At 43.3% G+C, this 19,773-nt stretch overlaps 1 protein-coding gene across 3 annotated transcripts in view; it reads right to left on the bottom strand.

The window, feature by feature from the left end:
• SLC4A5 (solute carrier family 4 member 5) overlaps positions 1 to 19,773 on the bottom strand; it is a 147,609-nt gene that overhangs the window by 122,274 nt on the left and 5,562 nt on the right. The window contains exon 2 of one of the 3 annotated variants that reach the window (XM_082427122.1): positions 4,714 to 4,767. The gene's annotated coding sequence lies outside the window, so the exon portion shown is untranslated. Of the gene's footprint in view, positions 1 to 779; positions 1,075 to 4,713; positions 11,639 to 19,773 lie in introns of those variants that run through there. The other 2 variants (XM_082427123.1, XM_082427121.1) reach the window with 2 other exon arrangements.

Here is a 19,773-nt window from a genome sequence, read left to right as displayed (position 1 = left end):
TGAAGAAAGCCTGTCTGCAGGGGGAGAGAACAAAGCCAATACACAGAGTGGCAGAGGGGTGTGTGTGTGTGTGTGTGTGTGTGTGTGTGTGTGTGTGTGCACGTGGGTGGGTGTGAGAGGGAGAGACAGACAGACAGACAGGATGGGGAGGGGGAGGGAGACCTAGCCCCATGATGCCTGTGGCCAACACCATCTCTGCCCTTCCCCATGATTGAGTTTTGTGAGCCAAAAACTGTTAAGAGAAGATCTGGCCATCCCCTTTCTCTCCTCTCCCTTCCCGCTGGCCTCTCTCCATGTTACTTCCAAGGAGACTGGTTCACCCAGCTGGCTTTAAGCTCTGGGATAAATTGGAGGCTTTCAGTCCTTCCTTATCACCAGAGTGGTAACAGTGGAGATCCACACTTAGGGGAAAGGGAAAAGTTGGACCCAGTGGTTCTCAGTCAGAGGTATCCCCCACCCAGGGGACATTTGGCAATATCTGGAGACATTTTTGGTTGTCACACTGAGAGGAGAGTACTTCTGGCCTCTAGCGGGTAGAGGCCAGGGATGCTGCTAACATCCTACATGAGACACCCCCCACAGCAAAGAATTAGCCGGCCCCAACTGGCGATGGCGCTGAGGTCGAGAAGTCCTGGATTAGACAGCTCAGCCCCCTCTGGTCTAGGCTCTAGGCTGTCTCTAACCCAAGCCAAAAGAGCATTCTACATGGGCCCATCTTGGTCTGGGCTCTGCAAGGAAGAAGGAGGGGCAAAGATTCTTAGTAATTCGCAGTTTCTGACCTCTGTGTTTCCATTTCCTTTAGAGACCTGGTGGGGAGAGGTGGCTACTCACAGGGGCAGACCCCCTTCCATCTCCTGGCCAGATGCCATCTGAACTCCACCTGAGTTTAACATATGGCAGGGTTTAAACAGGTTTGACACAGGGTCCTGGCATGGGGGGCACAGTATGAAGAGAGAACAAGCCTCCTACCCTGGAGAGGTCTGCAAGGTTCAGGTCCTTGTGTTGGTGGGAATAAGGACACATTTCAAGGCCCCAGCAGGCCTATCTAGAACTTTTATCCATAAGAAATTCTCCATGAGCAGACCCCCTTCCATCTCCTGGCCAGATGCCATCTGAACTCCACCTGAGTTTAACATATGGCAGGGTTTAAACAGGTTTGACACAGGGTCCTGGCATGGGGGGCACAGTATGAAGAGAGAACAAGCCTCCTACCCTGGAGAGGTCTGCAAGGTTCAGGTCCTTGTGTTGGTGGGAATAAGGACACATTTCAAGGCCCCAGCAGGCCTATCTAGAACTTTTATCCATAAGAAATTCTCCATGAGCTGGGCAAGACTCACTCCAGTATGTATATTATTTGGCTCTCAGATTGTTTGTGCCAAGCTTTGGCAGGTGGTACAAGACTGGCTGCCCCAGATTCTTGTCAACTTTAGCTGCTTTTGAACTGTATCCAGGGTCAAGGAGGGAACATACTGTGATGGTGTCAAGTCTGCACAGGAGGGGAAAAAAAAAGATGGTATCTTAAAGGGAAGCTGAGATACCCAAAAGGCAAGGCTCAGGTTAGGCAGTGGCTGGGTCCTGGCCTTGCACATCTCCATCTACCCCCTGATCACTGCTGTGGCCTGTGGCCAGCAACATCAGAGACCTTAGCTCACTCTCCACCAGCCACACTGCATGTCCTGCTGTTCCTCTAACACCCCAAGCTCATTCCTACTCGGAACCTTTGCACTTACTGTTTCCCTAACCTTCAGCATGAGTTGCTCCCTTGTGTATTCAGCTCTCTGACCAAATGCCATCTACCCAAGAGGGGTCTCCCTGACCAGCCCATCTAAAATGCCCCTCTCTAGTCCTTAATTCTGCCTTCCTTGTCTATATGACGTTTCTACCCAAAATCATATTCTGTGTTTGTTTATTCATTTATTGTCTGTTCCTTTAATATGGCAGGGATTTTGTCTTGTTCATGGATTTATCCCTGATGTCTAGAATAGAGGCTCATAAATGGTTGGGTTCAAATCCTGGCTCCACTAACTGTGGGATCTTGGGCAACTTACCTATCGTTTTATTCCTTCATATTCCTCTGAAAATGAAGCTGAAAAATGAGAATAAGAATTATATCTGCCTCAAGGGTTGTTATGAGAACTGATTGAATCAATGTATATAAAATCTTAGGTCAGGGCTTCCCTGGTGGCGCAGTGGTTAAGAATCCGCCTGCCAATGCAAGGGACACGGGTTCGAGCCCTGGTCCAGGAAGATCCCACATGCTGCAGAGCAACTCAGCCCGTGCGCCACAACTACTGAGCCTGCACGCTAGAGCCCGCGAGCCACAAATACTGAAGCCCCTGCACCTAGAGCCCGTGCTCGGCAACAAGAGAAGCCACCACAATGGGAAGCCCATGCACTGCAACGAAGAGTAGCCCCGCTCTCCGCAACTAGAGAAAGTCCGCGCGCAGCAACGAAGACCCAACGCAGGCAAAAATAAATAAATAAAATTAATTAATTAATTAAGAAAAAAAACTTAGGTCAATGTCTGGGCCACAGGAAATAATTAGTATTAACTATGAATATTATTATAATTATTATACTCCTAGGAAGCTCACGACCTGTGTATTCTGGGGAGTGGGGAGTGGCATTCCTGGCAGCTTGCAGGAATGAAGCAGTCATTGTTACTTCTCCAGGAACCAAGATCCCCCTGCAGGCTCTCAACCAGTCCTTCTCTCTCCTCTGCACCTGCTCTCTGTTGCCCTCTGGAGGTCCTGGTTGGACACTGGTGAAAGCTAACCGTGTTAGGGACTCTGCGGATGATGTATTTCCTAGGGAAGAATGAGGCTTTACTGGATGGCAGCCCCCTTACTTAAGTTTGGCCCTTGACAAAACCGCCAGTGGAGCCATCATTTGGCAAACATGATTGGAAATCACTGAGACCACAGAAGAACTGTGGGTACCTACGAATTCATCTCTCAGACCGCAAGAGGGACCCAGAGAAAGGCCACCCCTCCCCTCCCCCAGGCTGCACTTCCTGAGCCAGGGGACAATGCTCTGGCCACCTGGGCCAACCTAAGACACCCTGTAAAGCCACTCCTCAGATGCGCCAATGCCTCCTCCAGCCTGATAGTTTCTTTGCCTCCTTTTCTTTCCCCGAAATAGCCAGACTATTCCATGTTTTGCCTCAGGGAGCGTGTATGAAAGCAGGAAGCAGAGACAAAATGAGCCTCTTCCCTTAGAGGAAGAGAAAAGACTCCTGGCTAACCCAGACTGAAGTGTAGGAGAGGATGTTCATGAGAAAGATCAAGGCTGTCCCCTGCCCCTAATTCAAGGCTGCATGGAAACATGGAGGGGGACTCTGAGCTCCGCAATGACCTGCAGGCACCGGTGAACAAGGACTATATGGAACAAGAACAAATGACATCAAGTGTAAGGACCTATGTAGGCCCCTAAGAGTCTAGAACCCTGCAGTGCACCCCACTCCGACCCCAAAATGGAAACCACGAGGGACGCTCAGAACAGACAGGGATTAAATGTCAGCACATTTTAAAAATGAGGGTTCAAAATATAGATGGAGAGTTTTAGAAACTCATGTTTCTTACAACCTTGAGTGCAGGGACCAAAACTGGTATTCCAAAGGATAGATTTTTTTAAGAAAATAGTGTCGGGGAAATGCACTATTTCAAAGATGACACTTAGAGGAGAAGTCTGGGCAGCAGACAAAGGCAGAAATCTAATCATTTGTTGGACTCAGCACATTTATCTCTGCTCTGAAATCAAATGTGATTGTCCCTTAATACTGCGGTTGAACTTGCAGCCCAGGTTGCCTTGGACAATCACCAGGTGCCCTGTTGTCTTGGCTTCATTATCAGCAGTTCCCTCTTTCATTCTCAAAAGGCATGCAGTCTGGGCAGTAAGTTATATGGTTACTCTGCTCAAGATTTTTAAATGAGTGATCCCATGGGCTGACCAACTCTGAGTGAGGTGCTATGAAATAGAAAGAAAGGATTTCCAGGCAGGGGTGGCTGGAGGCTGTGGCACAATGAAGCTCTGGAGGGGCTGAGAATCTCACCCGGACAGGAAAGGAAGGGGCACGTGTTACATGATGAGAGGAGCTGTGGTGAGGTTGAAGGTCAGGTGCTGTGTGGAGTTGAGAGGACAGTGGTGGGGGTCAGAGTGGGATGTTTGAACTTAATATTTCAGACATGGAGTAGCATAGGGTAATGGCATGGTCTGAGTTATGACCATGGGAGCAGGTAGGAGAAATGGAACCTGATTGCATTTGGGGATAGGAATTGGGCAACTAACAAGAGACGTGGAAGCAGGACTGGCTACTCTATACCTTTTTGCTCCTATTGAATTTTGAATCTTGTTACTATATTACCTTTTCAAAAATACATAAATAAAATTAAAATATAAAGGAATCCAGGCTTCTAGGTCAACAGTGGAATCATTTTATCAAGTTTTTAAAGCCCCACTAGTAAAACAAGTTGCCTTTAAACATTTGAAAAGATGCTCAACCTTACTCACTTAAAAAAAAGAAAAATAGGCAAATTAGAGCCACAATGAAATATCATTTTTCACCTTCAGATTGGCAAATATCAAAAGGTTTCACAACAGCAAGAATGGAAGGAAATGGGCCCTCTTCCACACAGCAGTTGGACAGATGGCAGATGGGTACAGGCTCTACGGCACCACTTCGGCAATATTCATAACACCTGAAAATGCACATACCTTTGGGTAGCAGCTATTCCTGTGTAGAAATTTATCTCACAGATACACTCCCACCTGTGGACAAAGACACATATGTGGTTTGAGGCAGTTACTCACCTTCCTGCACTTATGTCAGAGGGTTATCACGGGAATTAATTGATATAATGCATGGAAAGGATGTTAAAGAGAGCCTGGCACATAGTAAGTGCTCAGTAAATGCCGGCTGTTATTATTACAGCATTGTTCATGACAGCAAAACATTGGAAACAACATGAAAGTCTATCAATAGGGGACTGATAAAATAAGTTTTGTCTTTCATTGAAAAATCACAAAGATTTTAAATACAATGAGGATATTCTTTAAACAGTGCTATGGAATGACCTTTTAGAAATGTTGTTGAATGGAAAAAAAACAAAGTGTAGAGGAATGCTTGTGGTTTGTCACCATTTGTGTGTGGGGTGTGCCTATAGGTGCACAGTCTCTCCAGGGATGAAGTCACAAGAAACTGGTAACAGTGATGATTCTTGGGAGGGAAAGTGAGAGGCAGGAGCTCAAGGGCTACTGTATAACCTCTTGTACCTTTTATATTGTCCATCATAGGGATGTATTCTCTAGTCAAAAACAATTAAACAAATTGGGGTATATGTCCAAAAAGTTGAAAGCAGGGACTCAAATAGATACTTGTATGCCATTGTTTGTAGCAGCATTATTCACAGCAACCAAAAGGTGGAGACAACCCAAACGTTTATTGATAGGTGAATGTATAAACAAAGTGTGGCTTACCCATACAGTGGAATACTATTCAGCCTTAAAAAGGAAGGAAAGTCTGACACATGCTAAAACATGGATGAAACTTGAAGACATTAAGCTAAGTGAAATAAGCCAGTCACAAAAGGACAAATACTTGTATGATTCCACTTATATGAGATACCTAGAATAGCCAAATTCGTAGAAACAGAAAGCAGAATGGTGATTACCTGAGGCTAGAAGGAAGGAGAAATGGGGAGTTAGTGTTTAATGGGTACAGAGTTTCTGCTGGAGATGATGAAAAAGTTCTGGAGATGGATGGTGGTAATGATTGTGCAACAAAGTGAATTTACTTAACGCCACTGAATTGTACACTCAAAAATGGTTAAAATGGTAAACTTTATATTAGGTACATTTTATCACAAAAAACAATTAAATAATTTTAATAATAAAAATAGTCATTTTTAAAATTTTGATCGGAGTTATGTTAAATGCAGAGATTAATTATGAGGAGCTATATTGAATGAGCCACAACAAAGAATGGTCCTATCGAAAAAAGGACTCGGTCTCCAAATCCTGGCATTTTTCCATGCCAGTTTACCCTGTTCCGCTGACTGGCTCTTGGGGGATTCATGGTACAGAGCAGAGGTGACAGGCTGAGCCAGGACCATGGGAGGAGGGCAGCTTCATCCAAGACAGGGAAGAAAATGGAAGGGAAGAGGTGACGGGTGGGGGCAGAAGTAGAGGAAATTCCTGCCAGACCACATAGACTTTCTCCATGAGGAATGTTGGGGGTAGATTTTGAGGGGGCTGGAAAAGCTTGGTCTTTGAGGGGAATCACAGAGGGGCCAGACCAGGGATGTGTAAAAGAACCATCACTTTCCTCTGAGGAGCCTGGTGAGGCTGGAGATCACAAATGTGTAGAGAGAATTTCCTCTCCTCTTGCCTCTTCTCCTTCCCCAGGCAACAACGCTGAAGGGGTTGCAGACCCCTGGTAGCTAAATAAGTGAGGAAGAGCAGATTCCCCATCCAGACCACCAACTACCATAGGCTTCTCTTCTTCAACAACACCAAGCTGGGATTGGGAAGAGGCCTCAGTTTTAAGTTGAAACTGAAGTTTGGGTTATTATTGGGATGGACATTATCATTACTGAAATAAGACTGAGACCAAGGGTGACCAAAACAATCATGTGACTTGTCTAAATTTCATCCAGTGGCAGAGCAAGATCTAGACCTACAGAATAAATTTTAAAAAGCAACAAGAGGCAGAAATCAAGTTACTTTCTGATTTTATCTGATGAGTCATGCTTATTCAATGGAATAGTTACACAGTATTATTTTCAGTTGTTAATTGAAATGCATGTATCTTGCATCTCCCCCTAGATTGTGAGTTCCCTGAAGGCAGGTCCCATGTGCTATTTATCCTCATACTGCCCCCACAGCCTAGCAAAGTGCCTTGTATGTACACAGTGGGCACTGAAATGGCTGCTGACCAAGAGGGCTTACCCCATAGGAAGCAGCACCGGGCCATTAGTGTGCTTATACAGTACCTAGCACAGAGCAGGTGAGCAACAAGACCTGGTTGAGTTGAAATGACTCTTCCTAAAGAGAGAGCCTGTGTTCTAGGAAGTCTGATATAAAATGATGTTGTTCTCACACCAGTCAGAATGGCCATCATGAAAAAATCTACAAACCATAAATGCTGGAGAGGGTGTGGAGAAAGGGGAACCCTCTTGCACTGTTGGTGGGAATGTAAATTGATACAGCCACTATGGAGAACTGTATGGAGGTTCCTTAAAAAACTAAAAATAGAACTACCGTATGACCCAGCAATCCCACTACTGGGCATATACCCTGAGAAAACCATAATTCAAAAAGAGTCATGTACCACAATGTTCATTGCAGCTCTATTTACAATAGCCAGGACATGGAAGCAACCTAAGTGTCCATCAACAGATGAATGGATAAAGAAGATGTGGCACATATATACAGTGGAATATTACTCAGCCATAAAAAGAAATGAAATTGAGTTATTTGTAGTGAGGTGGATGGACCTAGAGTCTGTCATACAGAGTGAAGTAAGTCAGAAAGAGAAAAACAAATACCGTATGCTAACATATATATATATGGAATCTAAAAAACAACAAAAAAATGGTCATGAAGAACCTAGGGGCAAGATGGAAATAAAGATGCAGACCTACTAGAGAATGGACTTGAGGATACGGGGAGGGGGAAGGGTAAGCTGGGACAAAGTGAGAGAGTGGCACGGACACATATACACTACCAAATGTAAAATAGATAGCTAGTGGGAAGCAGCCGCATAGCACAGGGAGATCAGCTCGATGCTTTGTGACCACCTAGAGGGTTGGGATAGGGAGGGTGGGAGGGAGGGAGATGCAAGAGGGAAGACATATGGGGACATATGTATATGTATAGCTGATTCACTTTGTTATAAAGCAGAAACTAACACACCATTGTAAAGCAATTATACTCCAATAAAGATGTTTAAAAAAATAAAATAAAATAAAATAAAATGATGTTGCAGGTTGCCCAGACTTAAGGTAAAAGAGGCAGAGATGAAGGAGGTGTGGATGGTCATTTTCTATTTCTCTGTTAGGGCTGTTCTTGTACTGGATTAAGGAGAGGAAGGCTAAAACACAGGAGGAGGGTGAGTCAGACCTAGTTTATGACCTGTTATACCAGAAGTGAGTATTGCAGTGCCTTATTAGGCCTCAAACCAAGCTGAATTCATTTTTTATTAAGAGAATCTTAAAGGGCTCCTGTCCTCAAGGTTATATAAAATCATCCTAATCATGTACTTTTGAGATAATAAATCAATAGAAGCACAGAGCCCAGTTCTTTAGATAGGGAAGTATATCTCAAGTAGCTCAAGGAGCAATCTTTTCTACAATGAAGGTTGAGAAAAGGAAACCCAAGACCAGTTGATTCTGGTTTGGGGAGTGATAACATTGGAGAACACACTCTACTGTCTGATTCTTGTTATGACATCGCTCATGCTGAAGTTATCTCCTTTGTTGGCATGGCCTCCATCTCTGTTGGGAGGTAAAAGAGATGTTTGAGTGGCTCCATTATTAAGTTTAAGTACTTGATTACTGCCCCTCTGGGAAAATGAACTTGACTGAAAGGATAGTGGGCAAGCATTCAGTCAAGCAACAAACCACTTACTGAGTGCCTGCAATTGATGGGGAAAGATGTCTCTCCTTAGACTGGTCCATCCAAAATAAGTTGGGGGGTGAGAGGGAGAAAGATCATAGTTGGTGGGTCTTTAGGGTACTCCTGAGGTAATCCCTCAGCTCATGAGCTGACAGCTCAGTTCCAAATTCCAGGATGCCTGCTTAGAGAGAGAGTAAAACATACTTTCTCAGGGACAAAAGCCCACAGAGCCAAGGGCTCTGGGTTTCTGAGTCAGAATGTCATCAAGGACTGGGTGACACTTTCTTTAGAAAGCCATCTGATCTTCAGGGGTCCTGATACAATACTATGCAGCCTGTTCCATCTAGGGAGACAGATGTGGACTCGCCCCCCCTCCCCCGGCCCCTCATGCATCCCTCCTTCTTACTCCCTCAAGAGCCCGAGAAGCGGGTCCTTCATAAAAGGGCGCCTCCCTCACGCCTGAAAGCTTAACCGAAGTGGGGATTTTTGTACAAGTCCCACGTTTCCTGGATTCTTAGGAGCCTCCAAAAAGATGCTATAAATAATCATTACTGAACTGGAAGAAGTGTGAAGTAGGCACAGGACCAACCTCTGTGACTTCCATGGCTGAAAAGCATGGATTGAAGAGGGGTAGTTAGACCTCCATGCAGAGAATATAACTATTCTCAGCCCCTCGCTGTAGAAGTCTGACACTGTACAGATGCACACACGCATACATGATCCCTTCTCTGAAGGCAGAGATGGGAGCACAGAAAAGCAACACTACTATAGAACAAACTGGTCATTCTCTTACTTGTCCTTTACCGTGTTGGAATAGTTATAGATTAATTTAAACAATTAGATTGTCTCTTATCTTTGCTCTCTAAGTCTTGCACAGACCTTTAGCAAAAAGCAATAATGTTCTCACGTGACCCTTGGTGGGCTGGGGATTCCTGCCTATACTACTCAGTTCTTTCACTCACATCCCCAAACCAAAACCTACAACCAAGCTGTAACTCCATATATTTAAAATTCATTCTACTCACCCCCAGTGCAGCGGCCTGTTGCTCCTGGGCCCTTGAATCCAATCTCTTTAAGGTGGGCCTTGCATTTGGAACCCACTCGCTGCTCCTTTTTCTACCTCTGCTATTAAGATAGCCCCTCCACTATTGCTTCACCAACCATCTATTTTAGAATCAAAAGGTCTTTGTCTATTCATAGACACTGTAAAAGTAACGTTCATTTTATGTTTTTTAATCTACTGTCTGTGTCTTCCATGATTCTCATTGGCTTATCTAATCGGCATGTCCTAGGGAGGCTTATTATTTGCTGGTTTAGCTTGTCCAAGCACAACAGGGCCAGCCGAGGCATTTACTCAGGGAGAATCAGCTTCTTAAAATAGGCAATCCTCGGGAAGGATGTCAGACCTTTTGCCTCTTCTCTCCATAAGCCTGAGATTAAGGGGAATGTTCCACATCCCACTGCCACTCCAGCTCTGCAAACCCCAATTCCTGACTTTTCAGAGAAGGATACAGAAACGGAAAACCAAAGAACAAACCAAACCCTGCAAGAAAAATGTTGCATATTTTCTGATTTTTCTAGGTTTTATGCTGATTTTTGCCCTCATTTTATTACTTCCTTCTTCGTAAGTAGGAAACATAAGATGAGGGAGCAATAAGTGGAAAATAGGAAGTTTGGAGAGAGGAGAGAAAGGAGAGACAGTGAATGAGAAGTGAAAAGAAAAGAAGCAAGTGGGAGTGGGAGGCCAGGCACCAGCGCAGGGAGGGGGCAGGAAGCATGCTGGGAAGTCTCTGGCAGTTTCGGCATCTCCAGGAACCAAGCACTGGGCTTGGTACTACACATACCTTCCCTTATTTAACTTCCTCAATGGTTCTGCCAGGACAGCATTTTTATCCCCAACCTTGTAGACACAGAAACTCAGGTTCAGAGAATACAATACTTGCCCATGGACTCATAGAAATAGGAGGAAGAGGAGGGGCTGGAAGCTCCATTGAAAAATGAACTCCACTCCTCTTATTCCACAGGCCCTTCTGTGGATTTTCTGTGTCTTCAGACCTGTATTTCAGGGTTTACTTCCCTTTCACGTACGAAATGTATCTCCTGGTTTAAAGTCTTACTTTATTCCTAGATCATGTGGAGTTTTCCCTCAATGGAAAAGCCACACTCTTGGACCTAGTCCTGCCTGCAGGAGACAGTGGAAAATGTTCTGGAGGCCATGGCTGAGCCATCGCATTAACTGTACATCCTAGTTCTCTTCACAATCCAAGGAATGAAAGACTAGCAAGACTACGATGACCAACTCATCCCAGTTTGCCTGAGACTTTCCTGGTTTAAGCACTGAAAAGTCCAGTGACCAAGGAAACCCCTCAGGCTCAGGCAGACCAGGACAGCCTAGGCCAGAAGACAGACAGACTTTTGCCTCAGGGAGTTTCCAGCAGGCCAGAGATTAGACAAATTCACAAGCAGAAGAGTGTGAGGCCCCTAAAGAAGTACAAAGAGAGGAAGGCATTCAGTAAAAGAGAAACTACATGTGTTTGGAGAATTAATTCATTCCACAAATGGTCATTTCTTGCCTTCTAAGAGCATCTGAGGCAGAGGGAAGGAGCCACATAAATGAAGAACTGAGAGGTGGAAGAACACAGTATATCCTGGGAACATGGATGAGGTTTCCCTGGCACAGGGCAAATTTGGGGAGAAAAAGGTTTGGGCCTGTAAGATAGGCTGCGCCATTCTAGAGAGAGGAATAAACATCAGCAAATATGTCTAACTCAAAGGAATGTGGAATGGGACTTTGTACAAGAATGGAGTAATTGGCATCAGAGTAGACTGTAGCACAGGTGGGAAGACCAATGGGGACATTACTGTCAAGCATTCAAGTGAAACCCTTTGGTTTCTTCACACCCAGGTTTTGTCTAAACCATTTGGACATTTACTTCAGATTATTTTAGCTTCTAATTTTTGTTTTTGACTTCATAGAGGTATTTGAAGGTGAGCTTTATCCTGGATTGGGGAGGGAATAAGAAGATATGGGGGCTTTCCTGGTGGCACAGTGGTTAAGAATCTGCCTGCCAATGCAGGGGACACGGGTTCGAGCCCTGGTCTGGGAAGATCCCACATGCTGCTGAGCGACTAGGCCCGTGAGCCACAATTGCTGAGCCTGCGCGTCTGGAGCCTGTGCTCCGCAACAAGAGAGGCTGCGATAGCGAGAGGCCCGCGCACCGCGATGTAGAGTGGCCCCCACTTGCTGCAACTAGAGAAAGCCCTCGCACAGAAACGAAGACCCAACACAGCCATAAATAAATAAATAAATAAATAATTTAAAAAAAAAAAAAAAAAAAAGAAGATATGGGATAGGTAGCTTTCCCTCCAGGATGCACAAAGGGAACAGGTTTGCAGGCTGAGGATCCTTCCTGATGGAGGACATAGAAAGGGAACTGCCCTGGCAGCAAAATGCTTTCCTCCTTGTGTCCAGTGTCCACTGAGAGTTGGCTGGAGCACTGCCTGTGCCTCTCTCCAGCCCTAATGCAACTGCATTTTTTTTGTGTGTGAATTGACATTCATATCCATGTTTATATTGGTGTATTTCCCTTTCCTTATTTATTTATAGGAATTCTTTACCATATATTGTAAATATTTTTCTGTGTTTGTCATTTGTCATTCATTCTTGTTTATGGTCTTTTTCTTCTTTTCCTTACAGAAGTGTTTAGTTTGTGTCTGTGTGTGTGTGTGTGTGTGTGAATTTTAAGGAAGTCAAATTTACCCGTATTTTTCTTTAAGGTTTCTAGGTTTGTTGTCAATCTCAGAAATGCTTTAACTATCCCCAAGTTTATGTACACCTATATTTTCTTCTAGTTCTTTTCTGGTTTTGTTTTTTCTGGACTTTAATTTGGTATATGCTATAAGATAAGGATTTAACTTTATTATTTTTCCCAAGTGTTACATCGCCATTTGTCAAACTTTGTACCCTGTCCCCACTGGTTCAAAATACTACCTTTCTCACATACTAAATATTTCTGTGTGCTGAGTCTGTGCTCATCCAACCATCCTGATAGCATGTTCTATACTCGGTCTCCTTTTGCTACTACTTACTCTCCTCTCAAGCCACTGTGTTCTGACTGCTGCCCCCATGGTGCCACAAACATTTCTCTAGCAAAGCTCATCATCAGACTCCTAATTGCAAAAGTCTGTGGATGCTTTTCAGGTCTTTTCTTGATGGATCTCTCTGTACATTTGACATTGTTGGCCATTCTTTCCTTCTTGAAATCCCTTCTTTTGGGGTGATTTTGTTTGCCTGTTTGTTTTGGTAAATTTGGGGGACTTCTTGGTCATTGGGTATGTGCATCTTCATCTTTGTTAAATAACACCACAGTGTTTTCCAGAGGCGTTGTAGCAGTGTGCCATAGTCTAATTAGATCAAAGACAAAGTTGGTAGATCTGGGACACTCTGGGTCTCTGCCCCCTGGCATTTGCTCAGTTCCCCTCTTTTACCTTCACCCCACAAATTTTCTCCTCTCTCTTGTGAGCTTGCATTCTGCTGCTGGCCTGAGCCAACTCCACCACCATCACCACTCTTCCCCGAAACACAAACCAGTTGAGAGCTTTAAAGACTCACCTTCCTAAAACCTAATTTTTGCATTTTGTTCCCTGTTCCAGAATCAACAGAGTCAAATAAAGTCTGAACTCCTTGGATTGGCACCCAAGGCCCTCCCCTGCCTGGCTTCCTCATTTTTTCCAAGACTTATCTCCCCCCACTCCCAAAGGGGGTGCACTTGAATCCAACCAAGGGAACTCACCCTGCTGGTGAGGGTGTAAACCAATACAGCCACTCTGCAAAAACAATGTGGCAATGTTTAATAAAGATGAAAATATACATACTGAATGACCAAGCAATTTCACTTGAGTATGTGTGTACCAGGGCACATGAACAAGGATGTTTACATAGCATTGTTTGTAGGTGCTCAAACATGGAATCAACCCAAATGTCTATCAAGAGTAGAATGCATAAGTATGTTCCAGTCTCTGCACCCTTCTTCACTCTGTCCCCCTACTGACCCTAGGTCAGTGGGCATGTTTCTTTTTCAGACATATCTTCATTTAAAACAGGAGCCCAACTACTTACTTCCAAAATAGAAAGTTAGGATATTTTTCCACTGAAAACTGAATTTCCAATATCATTGTATTAATATGTAGGAAAATTCTCTTTAACAAGCTGTGATCGTGTTTTATCATTCTGTTAACCTAAGTGCTCCTTTTCTTTTTAAATTAACTTTAGGGGGCTTCCCTGGTGGCGCAGTGGTTGAGAATCTGCCTGCCAATGCAGGGGACATGGGTTCGAGCCCTGGTCTGGGAAGATCCCACATGCCACGGAGCAACTAGGCCCGTGAGCCACAACTACTGAGCCTGCGCGTCTGGAGGCTGTGCTCCGCAACAAGAGAGGCCGGGACAGTGAGAGGCCCGCGCACCATGATGAAGAGTGGCCCCCGCTTGCCGCAACTAGAGAAAGCCCTCGCACAGAAACGAAGAAGACCCAACACAGCCAAAAAAAAGAATTAACTTTAGGGCTTCCTGGGTGGCGCAGTGGTTAAGAATCCGCCTGCCAATGCAGGGGACACGGGTTCGAGCCCTGGTCCGGGAAGATCCCACATGTTGCGAAGCAACTAAGCCCATGCACCACAACTACTGAGCCTGCAAGCCACAACTACTGAGCCCGCGCGCCACAACTACTGAAGCCCGCGTGCCTAGAGCTCATGCTCCGCAACAAGGGAAGCCACTGCAATGAGAAGCCTGCGCACCGCAACAAAGAGTAGCCCCCACTTGCCCCAACTAGAGAAAGCCCGCGCGCAGTAACGAAGACCCAACACAGCCAAAAATAAAATAAATAAAATAGATTTAAAAAATAATAATAATAATAAATTAACCTTTAAAAATGTATACACGTTAAATGGAGTATAATCTATAAAAGTATTGAATCATTATGTTGTACACTTGAAACTAATATTGTAAATGGACTATACTTCAATAATAAGTAAATAAATAAAATAGCATATGTTAGAAATAATAAAATAAAACAATATTTATATACAGTAAAATCCATTCTCCTTTGGGGTTCAAGTCTATGAGTGTTTAATGCATACAGCTTATCCTTTGTTTTTTTTTACAAAGGAGTATCAGGATGGGTTTAAAGTAATTTTTCTTAGATACTGTTCACTGGGGCTTTGGAAAACAAAGTTTGACTTCACAACTTAGTAGGCAGGTTGAGTGTATGAAAGTGTAGTTCCACCTATTGGTCCTTCCTCAACTGTTTAAGTAGGTATTGACTGCCTGCCAGGATGGCCAGTCCTAGGCTGACCCTTTCCACTAAGATCAGAAGGATGGCTCCTGACAAAACAGGACTGGCTTTTACTCTCTATAGGAAATTGACAAGCTGTTGCTGCAGATGAAGGATCCAGCCAAGGATATTTCAAAACCAGGTGCCCCTGGCTGCCAAGTACAAAGGTGACCTAAAACTCCAGAGGAGGGTCTGCCATATCTGAGCTACCTTGTCTTCTAGAAGGTGTCAAGATTTGATGGCATAAGCATTGAGGGAGAGTGAATACTTGTCCCCTCACTTCTCCAAGAAAGGCAGGGAACATTGAACCAGTAATCATATAGTTTTCAAAGTACATTTAATAAGCTAAATTAACTGTTTAACCATAAGCCATTTGCTCTGACATTATGCAAAAAAAGTCAAAATTGTCATTGTTAGAAAAAAAGCCTAGAAATACCTACCTAGTGGTAGACCAGCCACTACCTTGCCCACCCCTTTCACCCCTTCCCACTCCAGTTGTTTTACCTTTCTTCTTCAATGGGTGACTTCACAAAAATGGGACGCTAGGCCTCACCAAGATGGTGACCTTGACAGCCAGCCTCTCTGGGTGGGTAGGATTTAGCATCTCCTACAAGTCTCCAGGTGATGCTAATGTTGTTGGTCAGGGGACCATACTTGGAGAATCACTGCTCTAAATCTAACTAATAATTTATAGGAAATATGAAAGGTAGAGGAACCTATTAACACCATGAGGATGCATTAAAAAAACAGACTCAGAGAAATTGTTCCTTCAACAAATAAATTATACGGAAAAAGCAAGCAAAAAAGAATCTAGGGATTAAAGGAAACAATACGTATGGAGAGCAGGGCCAAGACAGTGGCCCAAAGTACAAGCCTTGTCCTACGCATGAAGCTGGATGTCAATGTCTACCAGATTCTGCCCCAGGTCTCCAATGGTGGCTACAGGCTGGAATTCAGGTCAGTCTGCTTAGACTGTTCACTTTAAAAGGAAAGACTGCCTATATCAACTCAAGTATAAAATATCAGGGGAACTCTTTGCTCAGGCACCAGTAGAACAATATCCTGGCTGAGGAGACAGTGACAGATTCCAGGTTCTATTTTGCAATCTAGCTCCAGGATGACACTGTACATAGTGCTTTCATTGGCATTTGCTTCATAGATCAGGGTGATGTCTTTGACTTTAATATCCCTTTGCAAAAATCGCTTCAGGTGTGTAAAGCAGGTATCTGAGATATCCTAAGAATCTCAGGAAATGGCTGCTCATCCCAAGTTGAATCTGGGCTTCAAGGAAGGACAGATCATCAAGTTAAATAATGGGGACATTATGACCAAAAGATGACGTTTCCCAGGACTACAGGGATTGGAGGCCTAAGTTTACTCCCAACCCCACCTAGAAGCAAAGTCACTATTCTCCCTCCATCCTCCAAGATTGACCTCAGCAATCATGTCATCCCACCACCCATCCAAATCTAACCATGGAAGCAGTGATGCAGATTTCCCTTTAGGGTGGGATTCTCCTGCTGCTGTCATGACACCAGCTCCAGTCATTGAGTAATGACTTGGGGAGACCTTGGCACTGCACCCAGCTCTGTTCCAAACCTGGCACCCCAGCCATCCAACTGAGTCCAAGTCTGAAATAGCACTGGCAGGACATCAAGGACATACTTGAAGAATAAAAATGCCCTTGAGAAGATAGGGAAGAAAACCCCACCTTTGAGAAAGAAAATGAAGAAAGAGGAGGAGGTGCGGTAGGTAGACCTGGTAAAAGAAACTTTTTTCTAAAGAATTACAAGAATGATGTATGGGTTTGGGGATGATTAGAATCCTTATACTAAGCCAGTGGATATTCTTGAAGACCTTGTCATAGAGTTCATCACTGAAATGAGTCAAGGAAACATCAATTGGAAAACAAGGTCAAGTACAAATTGAAGATATCTTTTTTTTTTTTTAATATTTATTTATTTATTTAGGCTGCTCCGGGTCTTAGTTGAGGCATGTGGGATCTTCGTTGCTGCGTGCAGGATCTTTAGTTGTGGCCTGCGGACTCTTAGTTGCAGCATGTGGACTCTTAGTTGCGGCATGCATGTGGGATCTCGTTCCCTGACCAGGGATTGAATCCGGGCCCCCTGCATTGGGAGCAGCGGAGTCTTACCCACTGGACCACCAGGGAAGTCTCAGATATCTTCTTTATTTGAAAGGATCCCAGGAAGTTTGCTGAGGTTAAAGTCTTGCTTACTATGAATGAAGAACTGAAGCTGCTTTTATAATTTTAAATTTCTGAAGCTTCATTATTTTCTGGGGCAACCATAAATAGTAACAATATTTTCTACAGTAAGGTCCTGATACCTAACCATGTAAATAAAAGATAAAGAAACACAAGATTTTCATGTCTTTGATTTTAGAGTGATATTTGAGATTTTAATTGCCTGCCTTTATAATACCATACTCAAATTACTTACTGGGTTTTAATGACCACACAAAAGTTAAAGTATCTTGCAAATCATGTAGCTCCTTCTGACTTTTGACTATCTGAATGAAGTATTACGTGTCTTTGTGCCATTGTAGGCTATACTGTAACTGTTTAATATGTGAAATCTAAATGTCACCTTGGACCCTATGATAAGTGAAAATGTGTTTCATGTATTCTCATTTCTAGACAACAGTAATCTAACAGATTATTAAGGATAGTGAATTAGTGTTTCTCTTTTGTAAGAATGTTTATCTGTCTCAAAAGATAACTTGTTTTAATATTTTCTTCAGATAGCGAGTGATTTTTTATTTTGAGAAACTAAGTTTCACATGAATGCTTCAGTGTTGGAAGGCTTTTTTTTATTTAAAAGCTTTGGGGCTTATACATACTATTTGTCAAGTTGGAGGAGAACCCATTTTCCCAGATCAGATTAAAGCTTCTGAAATAAATGCTTTCAGTAGTAGCTGGAATGGCATTGCTTAAAAAGCTGACAGCCCAATAAGCATTTTGCATAGTGTTTTATTAATATTTGTTAGTACTTGTTCATTGTGGAAAAGTGTCCTTGACTAAAATCAAATATAGCTACAGAAATCACTTGCTCAACTTCCTGCCGTTCAGGATACACAGATTTTGAAATTGCATTTAAAGGGATCAATAAATGTTATTATTTGTGAAACTGAACATTTTGTGTGCTGCTTATAAACATTATCTATCAATCAGTACTTGGGAAAGTTCTTTCTTAACCTATTAATACCAGGAATAAAATATGAAAAATTAAACAGAAAACAAATTACCCTGGGGGCACAAATCTTTGAGAAGTTGGAAATACCTCCCTCCCCCAGAACTAAAATTACTGGGCAATCTTTTTCTTAGCTTCCCCATTTCATGGGGAAGCTGATTTATGCCATTCCCTTTGTTGTTGTGCAGCCATGATTAACAAGATGGGAATAGTGGGTCATACCACACTCATGGCTGACTCTGAAGGGCTCAGCAAGCCAGGGAGAAATGACCTCTAACGTCTGTAAAATTCACCTTTCAAGTTCCTCAGCTTATTTCAGAGTCATCTCATGACCCTCATGTGCCTCTTTGTAAAGTCCTATTTAGCAATTTCAGGGGACAAAAAAATCTTGCCACTTCCTTCTCCACTAAGCCAATTCTCTGAAAATGGATAAGACTGGCCTCAGTGTTTATAAATCCAGAATTTTGACAGGGATAGGGATGGAGAAAGTCATCTTTTCCAGTCACTGTTCTATACTCTTCTCACTGCATCCAGTGCTGACTGCAGCTCCATCACTCTCTTGCACGTTTACATGTCTCTTCCTATGATAAAAGGGTTGTCTGTGGCACCTCCACTATTCTGTTTGTTGAAAAGTGCAACATCTTTGGCCAGTTTGGTGTGGCTTGAATGAAGGAAGTTCAAAGGGCTGTTCTAAGTTACATTCTATGGAAGTGTTTATTTTCTTATAGCTCCATCCAGTTGCTGCATTTGAAGAAAAGTTTTACTTGTTATGTGCCCCATATTTGAAGTCAAAGGGTTTAGAATTTTGAACCTGACCTGTGGAGCAGAGGTTGAAAGCACATAACTCTTGTTCAATACCCACATTCCCTTACTGCCTGGGTATCTATCTGACCCCTTTCCATAAACATTTTTTCAATCCTTTCAAATCTCCAGTATAAATTTGTTACATCTACCATCATTTCTAAAGTTGGAGAGTCACTGCTTCAGCTATTTGACAGACTTCCCAAAGTGAAGGGTTTGATACCCATTACCTAGAGTATCTCAAAAGCAAGCTGCTCTCCCATCACTTTCCTTTCCCACTGCCCAGCCTTTCCATATACAATGCTGGGAGTGCTCCTTCTCCGGTGATGGGCACTATATATTTGGTATATTAATGGGTAATCTGAGGCAAAAGCAAAAGGATATAATTTCTTTCCTCAACACCAATTTGGATGCTGTTATGGACTGAATATGTGTCCCCCAAAATTCATATGTTGAAGTCTAATCCCCAATGTGATATATTTTTCCAAGTAAAAGCTTTGGGAGGTAATTAGGTCAAAAGGTGGAGCCCTCGCGAATGGGATTAATATCCGCATAAAAGGCCAGAGAACTAGCTTATTTTCTTTCTGCCATGTGAGGATATGAAGAAGTCAGCTGCCTGCAACCAAAACAGCACTCTCTCCAGAACCTGACCGTGCTGACACCCTGATCTCAGACTTCCAGCCTCCAGAACTGAGAAATCAATTTTGGTTGTTGATAAGTGACCCAGTTTATGGTATTCTGTTATAGCAGCCCAAGCTAAGACAGATGCTTACACTCGGAATGAAGGAAATCCTTATATTTAGTTTCAAAATATATTCTCTC

This window comes from Balaenoptera physalus (genome assembly GCF_965194825.1).
Source record: "Balaenoptera physalus genome assembly, chromosome: 15".
Taxonomy (NCBI): Eukaryota; Metazoa; Chordata; class Mammalia; order Artiodactyla; family Balaenopteridae; genus Balaenoptera; species Balaenoptera physalus.
The sequence above is the reverse complement of the archived record's forward strand: the minus strand, read 5'-3'. Positions and strand labels throughout refer to the sequence as shown.